Source organism: Schistocerca serialis, chromosome 4 (assembly GCF_023864345.2).
Source record: "Schistocerca serialis cubense isolate TAMUIC-IGC-003099 chromosome 4, iqSchSeri2.2, whole genome shotgun sequence".
Lineage (NCBI taxonomy): Eukaryota > Metazoa > Arthropoda > Insecta > Orthoptera > Acrididae > Schistocerca > Schistocerca serialis.
The window spans coordinates 643382209-643403954 of NC_064641.1; positions in this window are offsets into that span (position 1 = coordinate 643382209).

Below are 21746 nucleotides of genomic sequence, written 5' to 3' on the forward strand. Positions count from 1 at the left end.
TCAAAACATTCTGCAATCTACCTCAAATGGTGGTGTCAACAATGGCCATAAGTCCATCCCATCACGTCATGTCACAGCGCTGGGTTGCTGGTCATGTGACCTCTGACTCGTTTCTTCACGATACATCACCATGCACAGATCTCCATGTTTCATTTCGTTATGAATTTCGTTGTTAATATCAGTTGTTCACTATATTTTTATAAATTGTTTCGTTTCATTATTTGTTTCCTTAAAATTTATAAGAAATTATGAAAGATCAATTGAACCAGTGAGGTAGCAGTCTGAATTGCACCACATGAGTGTACTAAATTATTTTCCCTCTACTACATTTATAAAATGGACTTTTGTACATATCAGTTCTGTATTTAATATTTTACGATGGAACAGATATGGCTGCAACTTGAAGTGAAAAAAGTATTGCATGTAAAAACCAGATTGATTACTAGGGGGAATTTGTTTTAATGTTGTAGCATTCCGTGAAGAAATGGACTGAAACCTTCAGACATTCCAAGTTGTTTGTTTAAATGTGTTTTTGTGACAGGTTTATTTATTGTTAAGTAGCTCTCTGGAATATCGAGGACGAGTAGATAAGTGTTTAACATCCCTCTCAACAACAGGATCATTTGAGATGGAGCACAAGCTCGGATTAGGGAACGATGGACAAGGAAAGCAGCCATTCGCTTTCAAAGGAACTATCCAAGCATTTGCCTTAAACGATTTAGGCAAATCATGAGAAACCTAAATTAGGATGACCGGGCAGGGGTTTGAACTGCCGTTCTTCCGAATGTGAGTGCAATGTGCTAACCACTGTGCTACCCTGCTTGTTCTCTGGATTGTGTGTGAAACAGTTTTGCGAGCATTAGTTGCCAGCTAACCCCAGCACAGATACGCCACATAAACTATTAAAAGCCCAATGCAAGGTGTAAAGAAAATGTTGAAGCAAAAGGTATTGAGGGAAAAGTGACTACAGTACAAAAATTTGCACTACACGAGCTACTTGACTTGACGTTAAACAAACAGATTGCATCTCGTAACATTGGTTCTTTATAGTAATTCTGCATGCAATTTAACCTAACACATAAAAAAAACTGATGCTTCGACTTTCTAAATAATAAAATGCAGATTTCTCTCGCTCGAGCCCTTGCATCGTGTGTGAAATTCTGTTGGAGTAATGTGTTTATAGTTGTGTATAGGACATGTTGTGCTAAGTGCATTAGACCTCTGTGAAATGATATTCTATGCTTCTTGATTGGTAAAAACCAGATTATATGTACCGGGTGATCAACAAATCAGTATAAATTTGAAAACTTAATAAACCACGGAGTAATGTAGATTGACACACATGCTTGGAATGACATGGGGTTTTATTAGAACAAAAAAAAACGAATTTCACAAAATTTCCGACAGATGGCGCTGGACAGCAAAACGTCAGTGACTGTGTATAAAAGGAGCTGTAATGAGAGAGAGAATCAGATGCGCCAGCAGTCGCACCATGTTGACGTTACCTGAAAAAGCGCTTTTATTGAAGCTGTATTATCAGAATGGGGGATGTGCTGGTTCAGTGTTGCGATCCTATCGCCATAGGAAGGGGATTTGAATGGGTAAAGGTCTGTTGACAAATGCAGCTGTGCCGAGAATGATTTCGAAGTTCGAAGCCACAGGTTGCTTAGACGATAGACCCCATAGTGGCCGACCGAGCGCAAGGTGTAATGCTGCTGAGACAGTTCAGGACGAAATGGAGGCTGTAGCGGGTTCGTCTATGCACGGGGAAGTCAGCGCTCGTGCAGTCGCACGTTGCAATGGCATTCCATACACTACTGTTTGGTTGGCACTGAGGCATGCCCTCTGATGCTATCCGTACAAAATCCGTTGGCATCATGAACTGTTACCTGGTGATTTAGTGAAGCGGAGGGCATCTGCGGTGTGGGCGTTTCAAAAGATGGCGGAAGATGACGATTAGTTGAGTAACGTGTTGTGGACCGACGAAGCTCATTTCACTCTCCGAGGGTCTGTCAACGCCCACAACTGCAGAATTTGGGCTACCAAAAATCCTAGAACTGTCGTGGAAACTCCATTGCACGACGAGAAAGTCATGGTATGGGTTGAATTTACCACATCTACCGTTATCGGGTCTTTTTCTTCGAGGAAATGTGTGATTCTGGTTTTGTAACTGTTATCGTGATGGGTGAGAGGTACGCCGATATGTTACAGAATCGCATCATCCCCAGCCTGGCTGATAAACACCTTCTGGAACGTACAACGTTTATGCAGGATGCCGCTCCACCCCACATTGCTAGACGCATGAAATTTCTCTTGCACGCGTCGTTTGGTGATGATCGTGTGCTCAGCCGCCACCTTCGTCATGCTTGGCCTTCCAGGACCCCAGACCTCAGTCCATGCGATTATTAGCTTTGGGGTTACCTGAAGTCGCACATGTATCGCGATCGACTGACATCTCTAGGGATGCTGAAAGACAACATCCGACGCCTATGCCTCACCATAACTCCGGACATGCTTCACAGTGCTGTTCACAACATTATTCCTCGATTGCACCTATTGTTGAGGAATTATAGTGGACATATTGAGCATTTCCTGTAAAGAACATCATCTTTGCTTTGTCTTACTTTGCTTTGCTAATTATTGCTATTCAGATCAGATGAAACGCCATCTGTCGGACATTTTTTGAACTTTTGTATTTTTTTTTTGTTCTCATAAAACCCCATGTCATTCCAAGCATGTGTGTCAATTGTACCTCTCTATCTACATGATTCCGCGATTTATTTAGTTTTCACATTTATACTGATTTTTTGATCACCCGGTATTTGCATGTTGCATATGCATTTACATATTTGGCTCCTTTCCACTGGTTATTGCATGTTTTAACCAAAAACTTGTGATGATGCATATTTTAGTTCTATGTTTAGAATATTTTAAAAATTTAGATGGGCGGTCTCCAGCTCGATCTAGATACAATGTCTCACAGATTGACTGTGACTTGGAATTGTGTCCAATCACTAACTGAGAGCCACTGCCTAGCGAAATCATTACAGAAGAGGAAAAGAAACAGGCAGACAGAGTGAATTCTCCTGTGCCCACGCCCCCCAGTTAATCCCCTCTGTTGTCATACCATAAAAGTCGGCAACATTTAAATTAAACTACACAAGCATTTAGTCGCACATCCATTTTTTCATATCAGCTTTCTATTAACATGTACACAGCTGAACGTGTTTACGCCGTGTAGTGTGTAACGTGGTGCGCACCTGGACGCCCAAAAAAAGAAACGTCGATTCCTGGATAGCTGACCATCATGGAACATTTACATATGGCGTAATTCTTTTACATTGTCGAGTTTGCGAGAAAAACGTTTCGTGCAAATAAAGTTTCAAATAGACCAACATGTCAAGACAAGTCTTCATATCACAGGAATGCAGAAGAAAGGACCACGACAACAACTTCTGACAACAGCAAGTTTCAATAGTGGGGACTTGTCCAAAGGTAACCAAAAAAGTTGGTTTAACATTCACTGCAAGCTTATACCTCTTCACAAACTTACAGACTCTTCTCCTCAAAGGCTTTCTGAGCAAATATTGCTTAACTCAAAAGTTATCAGATGAATCAACAATGCGTAAAACTTACATACCGACAATTTACGTAAATGTTCTGGAAGAAATACACAGTGAACTCAAGGACAGCGTTATATGGATTTCAGTAGATGGAACTACAGACAATTATGGATGTTACATTGTAAATTTAATTGTTGGTGCTTTAAAAGAAGAGCCTTCTTCTTCCTATTTAGCGGCATTCAAAGAAGTTGAAAAAGTAAATGGATTTGTGAATGAGGGCACTGGAAAGATATTTCCGGAATATTCTGCAGATAAAAGGGTGTTTGCGTTTATTTCAGATGCTGTTCCCTGTATGATCAAAGCAGGAAAAGCCCTCCGAGTATTTTATCCCATGTCATGTGATGTGCTTTGTTCGTGTAGTGCATCACCTAGCTGAATAAGTACGTCATACGTTTGTGAAAGTGAATAACATCCACAAAGAAAGTGTTTCTTAAGGCTACTGCTAGCATCAAGACCTACAAAGAAAAACTATCAAATGTGCCCTGAACTCCTGAACCAGTGGTAACTCGTTGGGGTACGTGGGTCGACGTTGTGTTGTCTTACAATGAACATTTTGAGGCCATTAGAGGGTTAGTAAACGACTTCGATATTGCAGAGGCACCGAAAGTTTTAATGATTCCGGTATTAAAAGAGACATTGCTGTGATTAGCACTCATTTTTCCCATATACCTGCAAGTATTAAAGAGCTTGAAACTCAATGTTTTGCACTGAATGAATCTATTCAGTTAATGAATAAAATTATTCAAGTGGACTCCTCCTTGCCGAAGGTATTCCCAAGAAAACTTAAAGTTTGATAACATTTTATACAATAGCCCATGCTTTCAATCCTTGTGCCAAATCCATAGTTTTATTAATGGGCTGGGTGAACTTTTACCAGAAACAATAAATGCCAACATAGCACCCAAATTCAAATACTGCCCAGTTACCTCAGATGATGTAGAACGATTCTCTTCTGCTTATAAAAATGTTTTGAGTGATCGAAGACACGCTCATACTACCGAACATTTGAAACAGTACTTGGTCAATTGTGTTTACAATGGTAGAAAAACGAACGCTGTGCAACAAGATGCATTATTTTATGTTGTTTTTCAAATAAAATACTACGGAGTTTTTGAGCGTGCCCAACTGGATGCGATATATCTCAAAGTTGGTCCTGTACATATCGATTGTTTCGCTGCGACTCACTCGCATCCCATCCGCTTGTTACCACAACAATAGAAGGAACAATTCTTAAAAATGGTATGCGTCCCCATTTTGCAAATCATTAGAAAATAATCCCAGAAAGGCCCCCTTCCTAACTTCACACAGAAAGTATTCAGAAAATGGTATCAGCGTTCTAAATATACCGTTTTTTCGCGTGGCCAGGTTCTTCCTCTTAACTGATATGCGCAGGTTAGAGTATGAGATATAATGCACGTAGTAACTACCATGTTTTTTATTATTTGATCTTGCATATTTCGACAATTTTCAAGCAGTTTTCATGCATATTTCAAGGTTCTTATGATGCATATAATCTGGCCTCTATTGATTGACAACGAGACCATGTGCGTCGCGTGCATGTAAAATATGTTCATGTGTTAATAAAATTTAAGTTTTATCTTATCCCTAAACAATTTTTCCAAGTCATTTCGCTGCGCTAAGCAAAGAATTCAATAGGTTATGGGCGCAGCACTGAATTAAAGTGAAATAATAAATTTCATGGTGAGATGTTTCTGCTCAAGAGTGTGAAGAAATTCATATAAATTTCCATTGTGTGTACAGTAATAAAAGTGACTGTTAATACAAGTACAACACAGATATCGCAAATAGAGCAGCTTGTAGGACGCAAGAGTTATACAACTTGGATATTTGCTGCTGATGCGTGTTTGCAGCTGGATGACCTGTGGGACGTTTTTAAATGGTATCTTGAAACCTACGAAATCAACTTTTTCTACCAAGGATGGGAAGGCGAAAGAAAACTAATCCTTTTGATTGCTCAAGTAAATTATTTTCACATAGAAAAGGCTATGTCAGCGAAGGATGTATGGGCCAAAGTCAGCAACGGATTTTAAGATGATGGTTTAACTAGAAAAGTAGGATTACTTTGTGAGCTGATAACTACAAGATTGAACAAGTACAAATACGTGGATGAATACGTAATAAAATAATTTCAATCTCAAATCGACTGAGAAGTATTGGTTTTGACATTACAGTAGAATGGATTGTCACTTAATGTTAGGTGGACTATCAGCTATGATTATGGATTTGGAGAGTTCGGGAATACCCATTACAGTGGATAGTGCAAAGATAAAGAATCTACAGGATGTGAAAAATGAACAAGTTTCTTTTGATCCAAAGATAGAAACAGCATCTGCTTCATATTCTAAATACAATAAAGTGTTTCAGATGCCAGAAAATTGGACATTTTTCTTCACAGTGTAACGAAAGGGCGAGTATTAATGAAAAGAATCATGTTAATTCTAATAGTCCTGAGAGAAAAACTACCCATAAGGGTAAGGCACTTTGTGCTTTTTATTCTTTTAGTGAAGTGAGTGACGATCATGGAGAATGGTTTCTAGATTCATGAGGATCTGTGCCTATTATTAAAACTCCATCAGATCTGTATGATGTACATTCAACGACTCACATTGGAATTTTCACAGTCGATGGATCTATGTTAAAGTGTGAACTCGCAGGAAAAGCTGATCTTAATTTGCTAGTGAATGGGAAAAACAAATTGTTACTGCTCATGATGTACATCATGTGAAGAATATTGGAACTAATTTGCTGTTGGTAAGTGAAATAATAAAGAAGGAGAACAAATTTATCTTTGATATAGAGGGAGCCAAAGTAATTGGCCACTTGGATGATATTGTAGCTATTGCAACTAATGTAAAAGTTATTTACAAATTAAATACAGTTCAAGATATTGCTGACACTAGAAATCACCCTGTTCATGCTGCAAAAGGTTTCTTGTGGCATAGGAGACTTGGACACCTCTATAGACGAAGTATGGGCAGACTGCCATTTAAGTCAAGTCAAAGTAGATCTACGAAAGTCTTGCAACTCATTCATACAAATCTCTGTGGACATGTGGAGAATAAATCCTTAGGGGGGAGCTACTATTTGCTGACATTCATAAATGAATTTTCTATATACACTCATGTTTACTTTGTAAGTTCCTAAGATCAAGAGAGTCATGTATTTGCTATTTATTGCAGATTGGTCAAAAGACAAATTTGGAGGAAAATCAAATTAGATAGAAAATTGTTCAGAATATGTAAACAGGCAGTTTAAGAAACAGTTGAATGAAATAGGTATTGGTATCAGACTACCATTCTCTGAGTCAAAATGGAGTTACAGAACATGCCAATAGAATCACTGCAGAGAAGGCAACAAGCATGATAAGTGATGCTGAGCTACAAAAGTGTTTTTAGGCAGAGGCATCTACCAAAACTGTGAAACATGGACTGGGAAGAAACCAGGCCTAAGTATCTTAAAAGTGTGAAGCCATGGTTCGTTTTCCAAAATCATCAAGAGTTAAATGCGATGCAAAATGACAGAAGTATATTTTTGTTGGATGCTGTTAAAATTCAGCTTTTGTAATCCTGTGAATAAGAACCTAAAACAAAGGAAAACTGCCAGAACAATACAGTAATTCAACCAAATATAAGGTACGGTAAAGCTGAAGACCAGAAGAAAACTGAAATAGAGGGAGATAGGAATGAAGTGCAAACTGATATGCTACTTGAGAGTGAAACTGAGGAAGAACTTTCAATAAACAAAGACACTTTAAGATTTTCTACACATATAATAAAACCAAAAACATACACAGAGTGTTGCCGAAACCTTCAACAGTGAACCCACCACAGTCCATGAAGCTTTGGCAAGTATTAATGCTCGAAGTTAGGAAGAGGTAATGGAACAAGAATTACAGTCATTTTGGATAATGACACGTGTGAATGGGTTGATGTGCCTGAAAATAAAAAGCCACTAAGAACAAGATAAGTATTCAATATTAAACATACTGAAAGTTCAGTACGAAAATTCAGGCCATGTTGGTAGTTAAAGGATACTGTCAGAAAGAAATAATAGATTATCATGAGACTTTCTCACCAATGGTGAAATATTCATCGTTAAGATACCTTTTAGCTCTTGCTGTGAGGGAAGATCTATTAATTCAGAGCAAATAAGAAACTGAGCAACAAAACCTTCAAGATCATAACTGGGCGCTATCCTATTTATTCCAGCAACAGAAGACGACATCACATTTCAGAGTATAACCCCAGTCATGTACAAGACTAGACATGTACACGCAGCAAAGATTTTCAGTGGCGACACATGTTAAAAATCCACAGATATAAGAGCAAGCCAATGCATGGGCCTAAACAATTACAAATAAGTGTCAATGTTCAAAATTAAGATCTAATTTGTCTGTAATTCATCAGAATATGCAGTCATTACCAAGGAAAGTATATGATATTGAAGTACTATTGGAAAGTGAATTAAAAAATTCATCATTATTATCTGTAACAGAACACCGGTTTGATGAGGAAGAACTTCATTTAGTGGATATTTTTGTTGAAAGAATCACAAACATGGTGGTAGCTGCACCTATGTAAGAAAAAATATACATCTGAAGCTACATATTTCCAAATAGAAATATTTGAAGATAAAGATGCTATACGATTTTGATGTTTACATACTGTGGCAAGCTGCCTGTCAACACTGATGCTGCCAGCATCATTCCTACGTCACGAATGCATGAGCCAATCAGCGCTTACCACAATGACTGTCAGCAGAAAATCAAAGGAAACTGTAATCCTTCATATAACAACGTCAAAGTGTTATCCAAGCATATCTGACATAAATGTAAAAAGAGTATTTTTGTTTTTTTGAGTCATCAGTCTTCTGATTTGTTTGATTCTGCCCACCATGATCCTCTCATGTTCATCCTCTTCATCTCAGAGTAGCACTTGCAACCTACATCCTTAATCACTCGCTGGATGTATTCTAATCTTTGTTTGCCTCTACAGTTTTTGCCCTCTACAGCTCCTCCTGGTACCATAGAAGTCATTCGCTGATGTCTTAACAGACGTCCTATCATCCTCCCTTCAGCTGGTCTTTGTTTTCCACTAATTTCGCTCCTCTCTGATTCTGCTCAGAACATCTTCATTCCTTACCTTTTCAGTCCACCTAATTTTCAACATTCATCTGTAGCAGAACATCTCGGAACCTTCGATTCTCTTCTGTTCCGAATTTCCCACAGTCCACTATGTCACTACCGCACAATGCTGTTCTCCAAACATACATTTTCAGAAAGTTCTTCCTCAAATTAAGGCCTATGTTTGATACTAGTAGACTTCTCTTGGCCAGGAATGCCCTCTTTGCCACTGCTAGTCTACTTTTGATGTCATCCTTGCTCCATCCATCATTGATTGTTTTGCTGCCTAGGTATCAGAATTCCTTAACTTCATCTACTTCATGACCGTCAATCCTGATGTTAATTTTCTCGCTATTCTCATTTCTGCTACTACTCATTACTTCTGTCTTTCTTCGATTTACTTCCAATCCATATTCTATAGTCATTGCATTCAGATCACATAATTATTAGTTACTTTCACTCCCAACAGATTGTATCATTGATATAGTTTCACTTCGAATTTTAATTCCACTCATGAACCTTTCTTTTATTTTCACCATTAGAGGTGAAGACTACATTCTGTTCATACCGCCTTTTCAATCTGAGCACTTCATTCTTGGTCATCCAGTTTTTAGTGCCTCTTGAGTATTTTACACATTGTATATCCCATCTCTCCCTATAACGTTCCCCTGTTTTTCCCAGAATTTAGAACATCTTCCAACAGTGTACGTTGTTGAACAATTTTTCTGGATTGACAAATCCTATGAACAGTCTTGATTTTTCTTTAGTCTTGCTTCCATTATCAACTCCAATGTCACAGTAGCCTCTCTGGTCTGATCGTCATCTAACATGTCCTCAATTTTTTCTCCATTCTTTTGTGTATTATTCTTGCCAACAACTGGGATACATAAGCTGTTAAGGTGATTGTGCAATTATTCTCACACTAGTCAGCTCTTGCAGTTTTGGAATTGCGTGGATGATATTTTCCTAAAAGTCGGCTGGTATGTCGCTGAAGGTTGTTTTGACTTTCCTATGTACTGAGTTAGTCCTTCTGTCAATCATTTCTCTTCCGTTTTCTTTACATTTCTCATGCAACAATTCTGTCTTAGCTTCCTTGGACTTCCTGTTTATTTCATTCCTCAGCAGCCTGTAATTTTGTATTGCTGAGTTTACCTGAACATTTTTTTACTTCCTTCTTTCTTCTATCAACTGAAGTATTTCTTCTGTTGCCCATTATTTCTTAACAGTTACCTTCTTTGTACCTACATTGTTCCTTCCAACTTCTTTGAACCCCCTTTTTAGAGATGTCCATCCCTATACAACTGCAATGCCTACTGAGCTTATTGCTGTTTCTATAGCCTTAGAGAATTTCAAGCATATCTCGTCGTTACTTAGTACTTCCTATCCCACTTCTTTGCTTATTGATTCTTCCTTACTAATCTCTTAAACTTCAGCCTACTCTTCATCACTACTACTTTGTGATCTGAATCTATATCTGCTCCTGGGTACACCTTACAATCCAGTATCTGATTATGGAATCTCTGTCTGACCATGAAGTAACCTAACTGAAATCCTCCCACATCACCAAACTTTTTCCAAGTATACCTCCTCCTCTTGTTATTCTTGAACAGAGTATTCGCTATTACTAGCTGAAACTTGTTACAGAACTCAATTAGTCTTCCTCCTCTCTCATTCCTTGTCCTGAGCCTATATTCTCTCGTAGCCATTCCTTCTACTCCTTCATTCCAGTCCCCTATGACTATTAGATTTTCATTTCTCTTTATGTACTGTATTACCCTTACAAAATCCTCATACACTTTCTCTATCTCTTCATCTTCAGTTTGCGATGTTGGTATTGTTACCCCCCAACAGAAAAATCTCCTGTAAGTTCCCAATAGAAAAATTTCTTTCCAATAATAAAATTTCAAGTTTTAATGTGACCTTCCATTAAAGACTGACTGCATACCGAGATTAATAAGTTTTGACTTCAGCAGCGCTGCATCATGGCCCTGTGAAATCATCCTAAATAAACCGAAAAATTCTTACCTCACAATGATGTCGCCAGAAAACGCTATCTATACATCTGATCCTATAAGAAATTTTTGGCACAGCCCAGTGCAATGCTGGCCACTAGATTTTCATTTGTAGGAAAACAACTGATTTTCTTCTGCTTAATCAACGTGAGTAGGCACAGGAAAAATTCGTAAAATCTTTAAACTCAGATAAATGACTGGCAAATGTTTTCTTCAGAAGAAAAGTTTTTATTGAAACATTTCTGCAAGGAATTACATGGGACTTTAACATTACAATTGTGGTTAAATCAGTTGTGGCGATTAACATGTGCATGACAACAAAGAGCAATAATATTCTTTTACCCTATACTACATCGCTCAGGCACTGCCGTTGTTCTGCATGACTGACCCAACACAAGTCAACCGCTGCACTGACCTGTCCGAACTCCACAACTCAAGTGCTCCATGCGAACTACAAAACACGACTGCTCTCTGTGAACTACTAAACTCGACTTACTGCCAACACTGCTCTGACCTGCGATTCTATTGTAGCATAGATATTTCATATTGCAGGCAGCGCATGAGCAATCTATCGAAATTACATCTGCTCAAGTGCGCTAGCGAATAGTAGTGAACCCCTAATGAACCCCTTATAGTATGTATAACTCAACTTCCATTGTTGATGTTGTTTTGCTGTCGATTCAGATATGAACAACCCTCTCTCTGAACTGTTCTTAGTAACACACTCTCTGCCCTACCTTCCTATTCATAATTAATACTACTCCTGTTATACCATTTTCTGCTGCTGTTGTTATTACCTTATATTCATGTGACCAGAAATCCTCGTTTTCTTTCCATTTCACTTCACTGACCTCGAGTATGTCTAGATTGGGTAATAGAAGTACATCTAGATTGAGTAATATAAGCTTTTAACCGAATAACATAAGCAGAAACTAGAAGAACATAAAATTATGCTCATTGACTCTGAAGAAAGAAATCATATATTATGCAGTTTAAAGAAAAACAAATAAAAATGTAATGTGAGATAAAAATATAACGTGAAAACTATTTTTTTGTCCTGCTCTTCATTTCAAGTAGTGTAATGTAACCACACATAGAAGTATAGGTATGTAGATATGTGTTGTAAAGAGTAAATACTACTGCAAACGTTTTGAAAACTAGAGGGGTAAATCCCTAAACAAACATTGAAATATGTAACGAAGTGAACAACTAGAGAAGGAAATATTTGAGCTAAGCTTCAGCAGTGGATGCTACAGACGAAATTGATTCACAACAATGTAAAATAGTACTCTTGATGCGCGTCAAAAAGGACTGTTCTTGCAAGTATACAATAGTAAATATCATGTGATTAAAAAATACTGAACATTATGTAACATAGAACTACAAATGAATGCATAATATTTATGGAAGGACAATAATGAGGAAACTGCAGAAACTGTAGTCACACAATTTTATGTAATGATTACTATTACTTTTCAAAACTTCAGAACATAATTCATTTTGTATTGAATGTTGAATGAAAGGTGTTTTACACATGTACTTTCGTCATTCAAGGGGGGTTTGTGGCGGTTCTGTTCTAGATATAAGTTATTTTTCGTATTTTTAGTCATGTTTCGTTTCCTAAGAGTAATAAATTGTAACTAATAAAGTGGCAAATTCCCTGCATAACAAAGTACCAGAGCAAAGAATTATAAGCTAACCAGAGCCATGACACAGAATATGTAATAATGTGCTTAAGTTTTTGCTTTTTCAAAACCATAAATGTCACAAAATGATGTAAAATCATTCACTTCTCCTCCATTGATTCCTATTGAGATTACTGTTCTGGTTGTTCATTGTTGATTGATTCATGTAAGTGTATTCAAGATGGAAATATAATTTCATAGAGAAGTATTACTTAGAGTCATGTGCATTATGTAGATATACTGAGTCATATTCCATTTTCAAGTAATCAATAAAAGTGGTATTCGGCATGGTGATAACTGAAGTTATCATGGGAGAAATTTTTGGTTGGCTTCACTGACAATTACTGAGTCAAATTTATATGTAAAACGGAATCTGGATCTTTTCCAAAATACATTAAATGAGTTCAATAGTTATTCTGCAGGTAAAATAGCGATTTATTTTAAACGGCATCCCACAAGCTGAGATTACTCGAACTTTGGCTTTGATTGGACTTGTTAGGCACAAAAGACTCAGCTTTCAGAATAAAGTGTAAGAAAATATAATCTGAAAGCTTTTAATAGTGTTCAGACTTGAGAAATATATGTCTCTAAATATCCAGAAATCATAGTTATATGTAAAACAGTAAGTAAATAAATAGACAAGTAAGTAAATAAATTATCTACCATCTCTCACTGCATTAAATAGTTAAGAAGTAATTATAGTATCATATTTTTATTTTACTTACTTATAAAATGTAAATTCTATAAATATATATCCCTTTGACCTTTCAGAATGTGCCCAAGGAACTGGAAGTATCGTTGACTGACACGGAAAGATAAACTTCTTGTGATGCTACGTTAATGTATGCATTAGTCTTCTTTCTGTACATGGTATGCATAACATTTTCCAACAACATATCTCAAAGGCATCAATTCAGCTCTTGTCACCAGCTTTCATAGTCCAGCTCTGCCAGCCATTCAAGAACTTAGGGAACACCAATGATTCCATCAAGCACATCTGTGTATGTTTGGATATTACCCAATTCTGTGAGATCTTACTGAGTAAAAGCTTTGCAGTTTATTCCAATTATCATTCATCGTTTTATTTCTTTATCACACTTTCCTGTGTCATTGATTAGAAATCCTAGATATACAGAATGATTCACTACCTCTAGATCCTTTATGCAGCCTGTAAGTTTGATTTGATCTAAACCTTGTTGATTAATAACCAATATTTTTCTTTTTCATCTTTATCCCTAGACAGAAATATAAACTAATAGCCTTCACTCTGGAGAAAAGATCATTAAGTTCTTGCTCGCTTCCTACAATGAAGATAGTATCATCAGCAAAATATGGGAGCTTGATTTTCCTGCTGTCAATTGAAATACAAGTCTCCCAGCTATCCAGAGTGCCCTTGAAGACATACTCTGTATACATAGATGTTACAGAAGTGAGTGACTATATAAAACTATGTTGAACGCCATTTGTCACACAGATAAACTCCGAGTATTCACCATTCACCTTTATGGACTTTCAAGGGAACCTCCCCATCGCCCCCCCCCTCAGATACAGTTATAAGTTAGCACAGTGGATAGGCTCTGAAAATCTGAACACAGATCAATCGAGAAAACAGGAAGAAGTTGTGTGGAACTATGAAAAAAATAAGCAAAATATACAAGCTGAGTAGTCCATGCGCAAGATAGGCAACATCAAGAAGAACATGAGCTGAGGGGCGCCATGGTCCCGTGGTTTGCGTGAGCAGCTGCGGAACGGGAGGTCCTTGGTTCAAGTCTTCCCTCATGTGGAAACTTTAATTTTTTTCTTTTCGTAAAGTTATGATCTGTCGGTTCGTTCATTGGCATCTCTGTTCTATGTAGTATGTTTAGTGTCTGTTTTTTGCGACCGCATCGCAAAACCGTGCGATTAGTAGACGAAAGGACGTGCCTCTCCAATGGGAACCGAAAACATTTGATCGCAAGGTCATAGGCCAACCGATTCCTCCACAGGAAAATCCGTCTTGTATATTCTATACGACGCTGGTGACGGCATGTGCGTCACATGACAGGAATATGTTGTCGACCCACCAAACTTGTACACTTGGCAAATGAATAAAAAGATTCTTCTACCTTGCCCGATTTAGGTTTTCTTGTGGATGTGATAATCACTCCCAAAAAAGTGATGAAAACATAAGAGTTTGTCACATAAACTGCAACAAATGAATGCAACAGTTTCACAGTAGCACAGTTTTCCCTGTGCTCTGTCAAAACATATGTTTTTAACGTTTTCATATTTTTCCGTGTGTAGACCGTCAAATCCTATATATGTCCAAGCAAATCTGAACATGTCCTGGAATTTTGGAGAGCGAAGTTAATTATGTGTGATTGCTTGATCTTTGATAATTGTCGGAAAATAAAAAATTAAACTTTTTACTCGAGGGAAGACTTGAACCAAGGACCTCTCGTTCGGCAGATGCTCACGCTAACCACGGGACCACGGCGCTCTTGAGCACACAGTCTCCTTGATGTTGCCTATTTTATGCATGGACTACTCAGTTTGTATATTTTGCTTATTTTTTCATAGTTCAACACAACTTCTTCCTGTTTTCTCGATTGATCTGTGTTCAGTTTTTCAGGGCCTATCCACTGTGCCAACTTACAACTAACACTGAGGGGGGTGCGATGGGGAGGTTCCCTTGTTAGTAATGACACTAGCTGTTTTTGAACACCAAATTCATTATGCACATGCCACAAGTTGTCCCAAATGACAGAATCAATGGGCTTTTTCTTATAACTCTGGAATCATATGAAGGCTGGTACATAGAATTCACGATATGTTTCTATAATTTGTCACAAATTTATAACTGGCTCTCAAGTAACATCCCCTGTCAGAAAACCTGCTTGTTAGCCCGAAATCTGAGATTGCAGGAATTTCTTTAGTCAAACTGCAGGAATTTCTTTAGTCATTGACTCGTTATGTTCAAGAGAGCCTTACTAGTATGTGATATTAATCTATAATCTGATAACTGAAACAGATTCTATCAGATCATTTTATGTGAAGAGGAATTGTAAGAGCTATAGTCCAGTCCTTAGGTCATTCGCTAGTTTTACACACCATGTTATATACTAAACGAAAAGTATGCATGACTTTCTCTCTCATCAGTCATACATCCTGAGGAAATATCGACTATACCTAGGCTTTGTTGTTTTTCAAATGCTGGATGGCATGCTCGATTTTGCTGAATATAATATCAGATTTCATGTCTTATTCCATGCAAATGTTCTCTATCTTGGTGTTATTTCCTTGTAATACAGCGTTTCTCAGTGTCGGTTCCTGCTCTCTATTGCTTCTTTCTTGTCACCAATATGATTGTCTTTTACACCTTCTATCACCCCACTGCATGATTTGAACTCTGGGATAACGCTGTTTACCTTCTTGACGAGCTCATGTATTCGATTTTGCTTTTATGCTGCCCTATTTCATCCAAAATATTGTGAAATACTATGTCTTGTCAGTTCGGCAATAGTACTATATTTCACTGCGAAGTACTTTATGTGCCTCTTCATCTTGAGCAGTTTGTATGCCACATTCCTTCAGTGTGCTGCTCTTTTCATTAATAATAGATTAGTATTCGAAATCCAGGGGTGCTTCGCTTGAGAGATTGTACTAACCTGTTCAGGAGGAGTTTAACTGATTATTTCCTTCACTTTGTCCTGTGATTGAGCGGTGACTCCTTCCGCCATTACTTGTTGGAGTATGAGTTTTATTCCTTCTCTGAAGACTTTGAGGCTATTTTTGTCTGTAATATGAACGTATGTTTCTTGCCTTCTTGATCAATTTCAGTTTTATCCATATTTTCACTGCTACCCCTGTCACAGTTTGTACCATAATATGTTTTGCAACCCAGGACCAAAATAACCACTGTTGCCTCACCAAAATAAAGACAGCCCAGTTTCCAATCCTATCCCAGGAGAGATCCATGTCTAGTGACATCGTAGATGATGTTGGGAAAGGGTATTAAGACACTTGAACAAAATCCCAGTCTCACCTCCTCTAGTTCATTTCTCAACCCTAGTCATAAAGTGCAACTGCAGGTCTCATATGTCTATTGTCTACAGTCTCAAGTATCTTTGCATTAAAATCGCCCTCACTGACCAATATTTCCTTTCTGAGCTCAGAAAATTTATCGGTTACCATGTCCTATGAAACTGGAGTGGGAGCATAAATCTGTATAATGCTGATAGTGAAAGGAGAAACATTCATTTTAAAGGACGCTATTCTATCACAAATGAGCTTACAACCAATGAAAGCATTACCAAGGCTCTTAGAGGTCACTTTAGCAACTCCATTTCTACTCATATTCTCACTTCTAGATAAATATACTGTAATCTTTACATAAATCATAAAGTGACCACATTCTTTCCAGTGTTTCTTGATGTGTCCTTGTAGTTCTGGCTCCTGAAGGTTCATTTCTCTTTCCATAATAAGAAGCTTTCCATTCTGCAAGAGGCCTCACACATTCCAGGTTGCTATCTTTTTAAACATTCGCATTCTGAGGCTCCTCTCAACCTTGCCCCACACAGAGATCCAACTGGAGGACTTACTCAGATATTTAATTTAAGATTGAATAAAAGCACGAGGTTTCCTTGGGTAAGTAACAATGGAGGCTTTCTGTTGCCTTCCATTGTTTCAAACAGACTGCCCCTAATATGTAGTCAGGCACCTTTTATAGCCACTATTCTATAGTACAGATGATATGAGTTAGCCTCTCATGCCACCAATTCCATACTATAGTCGATTACTTCTCTCACAGGTGCCATTTAGTCAGCTCTGTTGAGGAAGATGAATACTGTTGCTTTTGACTTCTTTAGTACTTACAAGGGGAAATGGGTCAATTCGTCATCATCTTTTTCGTCCAAATTTATGGAATATGCAGGGCTTGGCCAGAAATGAAAGTGATAGAAGAGAGAGCTCCAGATGGCCAATTGTTTAGAAAAAAAACAGCGTTTATTGGCGCAGGTGGAAGAGACATGAGCCATGAGCTATTTACATTAGCGCGGTTTCCACGCAGTGGTTGGCGCAGTAGAAAGAGTACAGAACTGTAATCCGAGGGTCCTGGTGTCGAGTCCCGAAATGGAAACTTTTTAATTGCTTTATTTTCAATTTTTTCGTCATTTACACTGCAAATAAACGTCTTCTTTTTGCTCCAACCGTTGCCTGGAAACTGTGGTACTATAAATGGCCAATACCTTGCCTGATCGTCACCAAAATTGCTATTTTTTTTCCTAAGCGTTTTGGCATCTGAAACTCTCACTTCTCACACATACATACATCAATCCTTGTTCCATAGATCATGAATACGACATTTCATAATGATGTGGAACATGTCACTTTAACATAAGTTTTATTTACATAAAATAATTAATTAATTAATTTTTTTACAGTTACTACTTCATATCTAAGAATTCATCTATTGAGTAGAACGAGTTGTCATTCTGAAATTCTTTTAATTTGCTTTTAAATGTTGGTTGGCTATCTGTCAGACTTTTAATACCATTTGTCAAATGACCAAAGATTTTTGTGGCTGCACAATTCACCCCTTTCTGTGCCAAAGTGAGATTTAATCCAGAATAGTGAATATAATCCTTTCTTCTAGTGTTGTAGCTATGCACTTTGCTGTAATTTTTGAATTGGGATGGGTTATTAACGTCAAATTTCATAAGTGAATATATGTTTTGAGAAGGTACTTTGAATATCCCGAGTTCTATAATAAATGTCTGCAAAGTGATCTTGGGTGGGCTCCAGCTATTATTCTGATTACATGCTTTTGTGCAATGAATACTTTCTCTCTTACTGGCTAATCCCCAAAATATGATGCCATATGAAGGCAGTGAATGAAAATAGGTATTGTAGGCTACTTTACTGATATGTTTATCACAAAAATTTGCAATAACCCTAATAGCATAAGTAGCTGACCCTAACCGTTTCAGCAGGTCATCGATGTGTTTCTTCCAATTCAATTTCTCATCAATGCACAAATCCATAATTTTTGAGTATTCTACCTCAGCAACAGACTTCTGTTCATAGTATATATTTATCAATGGTGTTATGCCATTTACTGCACAGAATTGTATAAACTGTGTTTTCTCAAAATTTAGTGAGAGTCCATTTGCAGAGAACCACTTAACAATTTTATGAAAGATATTATTTGCGATTTCCTGACCTGATTCTTGCATCTTGGGTGTGAAAACTATACTTGTATCATCAGCAAAAAGAATTAACTTTGCATCTTCATGAATATAGTGTGACAAGTCGTTAATATATATTAAGAACAATAAGGTACCCAAGACGGAACGCTGTATGACACCATTCTTGATACCTCCCCAGATAGAGGACTCAGCTCGTTTTTGTAGACTATCTGTACTGTTAATTTCAACCTTCTGCATTCTTCCAGTTAAGTATGGACTAAACAATTTGTGCACTGTCCCACACATACCACAATACTTAAGCAAATCTAGAAGAATTTCATGATTCACACAATCAAAAGCCTTTGAGAGATATCAAAATATCACAATGGGTGATGTTCGGTTATTCATTGCATTGAATATTTGATCAGTGAAAGCATATATAGCATTTCTGTTGAAAAGCCTTTCTGAAAACCAAATTGACATTTTGTTAGTACTTCATTTATACAAATATGTGATGCTATTCTTGAATAAATTACTTTTTCAAGAATTTTGTATAAGGATGTCAGAAGTGAGATTGGGCAGTAGTAGTTAGCATCAGATCTATCCCCTTTTTATGCAATGGTTTAACAATAGCATATTTCAGTCAATCTGGAAAAATTCCCTGTTTCAGTGAGATACTACATATGTGGCTGAGAATCCTACATATTTGTTGGGAGCAAGCTTTTAGTAATCTGTTGGAAATGCCATCAATTCCATGTGAGTTTTTAAATTTAAGTGAATTTATTATTTTCCTAATTTCAGTTGGAGAGGTAGGCTGAATTTAAGTTTTATGAAACTGCATAGGAACTGCTTCTTCCCCATGCTGCCTTGCATTTTCTAATGAATAGCTGGCACCTATTTTCTCTACAACACTTAGAAAATGATTATTAAAAATGTTTTCTGTTTCTGACTTCTTGTTAACAAATCTTTTCATTGTGTCTGATAGAAATACAGTCTTCCTGTGCTCTCGGTTGCCCTGTTTCCCTTTTCACAATATTCCAAATTGTTTTAATTTTATTATCGTATGTGCTAATCTCAGACATAATGCACATACTTCTGGACTTTTTAATAACTTTTCTTAATACGGTGTAGTAGTTTTTATAATGTTTCATTGTTTTGGGATCAGTACTCCTCCCAGCTATAAGATACATTTCCCTTTTCTGTTTACAAGATATTTTTATCCCTTTGGTAAGCCATGGGTTTTTACCAGTTTATTACAATTATATTTCACTGTTTTCTTAGGGAAACTGTTTTCAAATATGCTCACAAAGGTATCATGGAATAGGTTAAATTTTAAATTAGCATCATGTTTCCTGAACACCTTAGCCCAGTGTAACTGTTGCAAGCTTCACCTAAAATTTTGAAGTGTTAAATCGTTAATGGAACACACTGTTTTGGAGGTCTATTTTGCATTACTGTATGGAGCTATATCATATATTGTAACTAGCTGTGCATCATGATCAGACAGACCATTCTTAAAAGGAAAAGTTTTTATTTGATTAAATTTATCTTGGTCTATGAAAACGTTATCTATCAGTGTGCTGCTTTCCTGTACCACTCGAGTAGGAAAATCAATAATTAATGTCAAATTGAAAGAACCAAGTAATTCTTCAAGGTCAAGCTTTCTATCTGACTATTTCAGAAAATCTACGTTAAAGTCCTCACAAACAATAATTTGCTTTCGTTTGTTTGACAGGTAACACAACAAAGAATCCAAGTTTTTCAAAAATAGTTGATAATTTCCCGATGGGGACATATACACGGCTACAGTTTCATTTATGGCCAAACCCTACATATACCATAAATCTGAAAAAAAATCGGCTGTAACGAATAGATAGAAAATTTATTGCCATATAAGTATTGTCTTCTGTGTTTGTATGTGTATATTTCCTACAGCTAGTAAATGTCGACATATCGAAGAACTTGGACTACATTTCTCTTGTTGTTCCACATTTCAGCAGTTTACCATACAAACTTTATCAAGATCTTCCATTATGAAGGTTGATTTGGCCATTACTAAACGATATCATTGCTAGTTCCTTAATGTCGATACTAGATTACAAATTTTTTAATCATGGGTGGTATCTCATAATGTCATTTTCATCATGCTGTACTGTGGCTAGTGAAGTGACGTCGTCCTGACGTTCCATCTAATGTGAACACACTCCAGTTTCATGAAGATGTCCCCTTCCATTCCATTCCATTGACGTCTAGTGTGAACCAGCCCTTACCTTAGTCAATCTTCTTTATGGCTTTCGCATGTAGTTTGGACTTGCAGGTCATCAACCATCACTGTACTTAGATGGGGAGAACTTATTTGCCCTTTTCACCACGTCGTGATCAGTTCGTAATTTGCGATTATCTGATGGATACATTGATAATTTTATGTTTTAATTTGCCTCCCCCGTTGGTCTCTGATTTTATAAATAAAGTTGTGGGGTATGTGTAGTAGCTTAGTAAAAGCTGAACACTAGTATTTATATATACCACTATTGAATACATTATAGCTGGTCTTCTTTGTGGACTGAATCTTGTCAAAGTTTAATGACAAATCACATGCCTTGAAAGAGATATCATATTTACCAATATTTCGTGATATACTCTCCTGGTTCCACACTTCTGTTGTCAATAGAAAGGATAGAATTTAAATATTTTGATTGTATTGTATTGTATTTTATTAATCCAGGTAATCATAATATTGTACAGTTTCAACATATGATATTGGACAAGTCTGTATACATTTTGCAAGTAATTTTTACAATTATTTGTTACAGTTTTAATTGTTTCATGAAAGTTTGTTCAATATTACATTTTGCTTTCACTTGTTCATACTCGAATGAAACGTGCACCATAATCAGGCCTAAGTATTCAATTACTAAGAATTAGTTAACATTTATTACCTTTTTCAAAAAAAACCTTTACTGTGTAAAAGTTTTACTCCAAAAGAATTTTTTTTTAATTTATATGTGGATGCTCTTGATATTGCAATTGAATACAGTATTTGCCGTGAAGCAAATAAGTGGCAATGCTTGTTTTTTTTGGCGTTAGGCAGCGGTCGAAATATTACAAAAACTGAAATA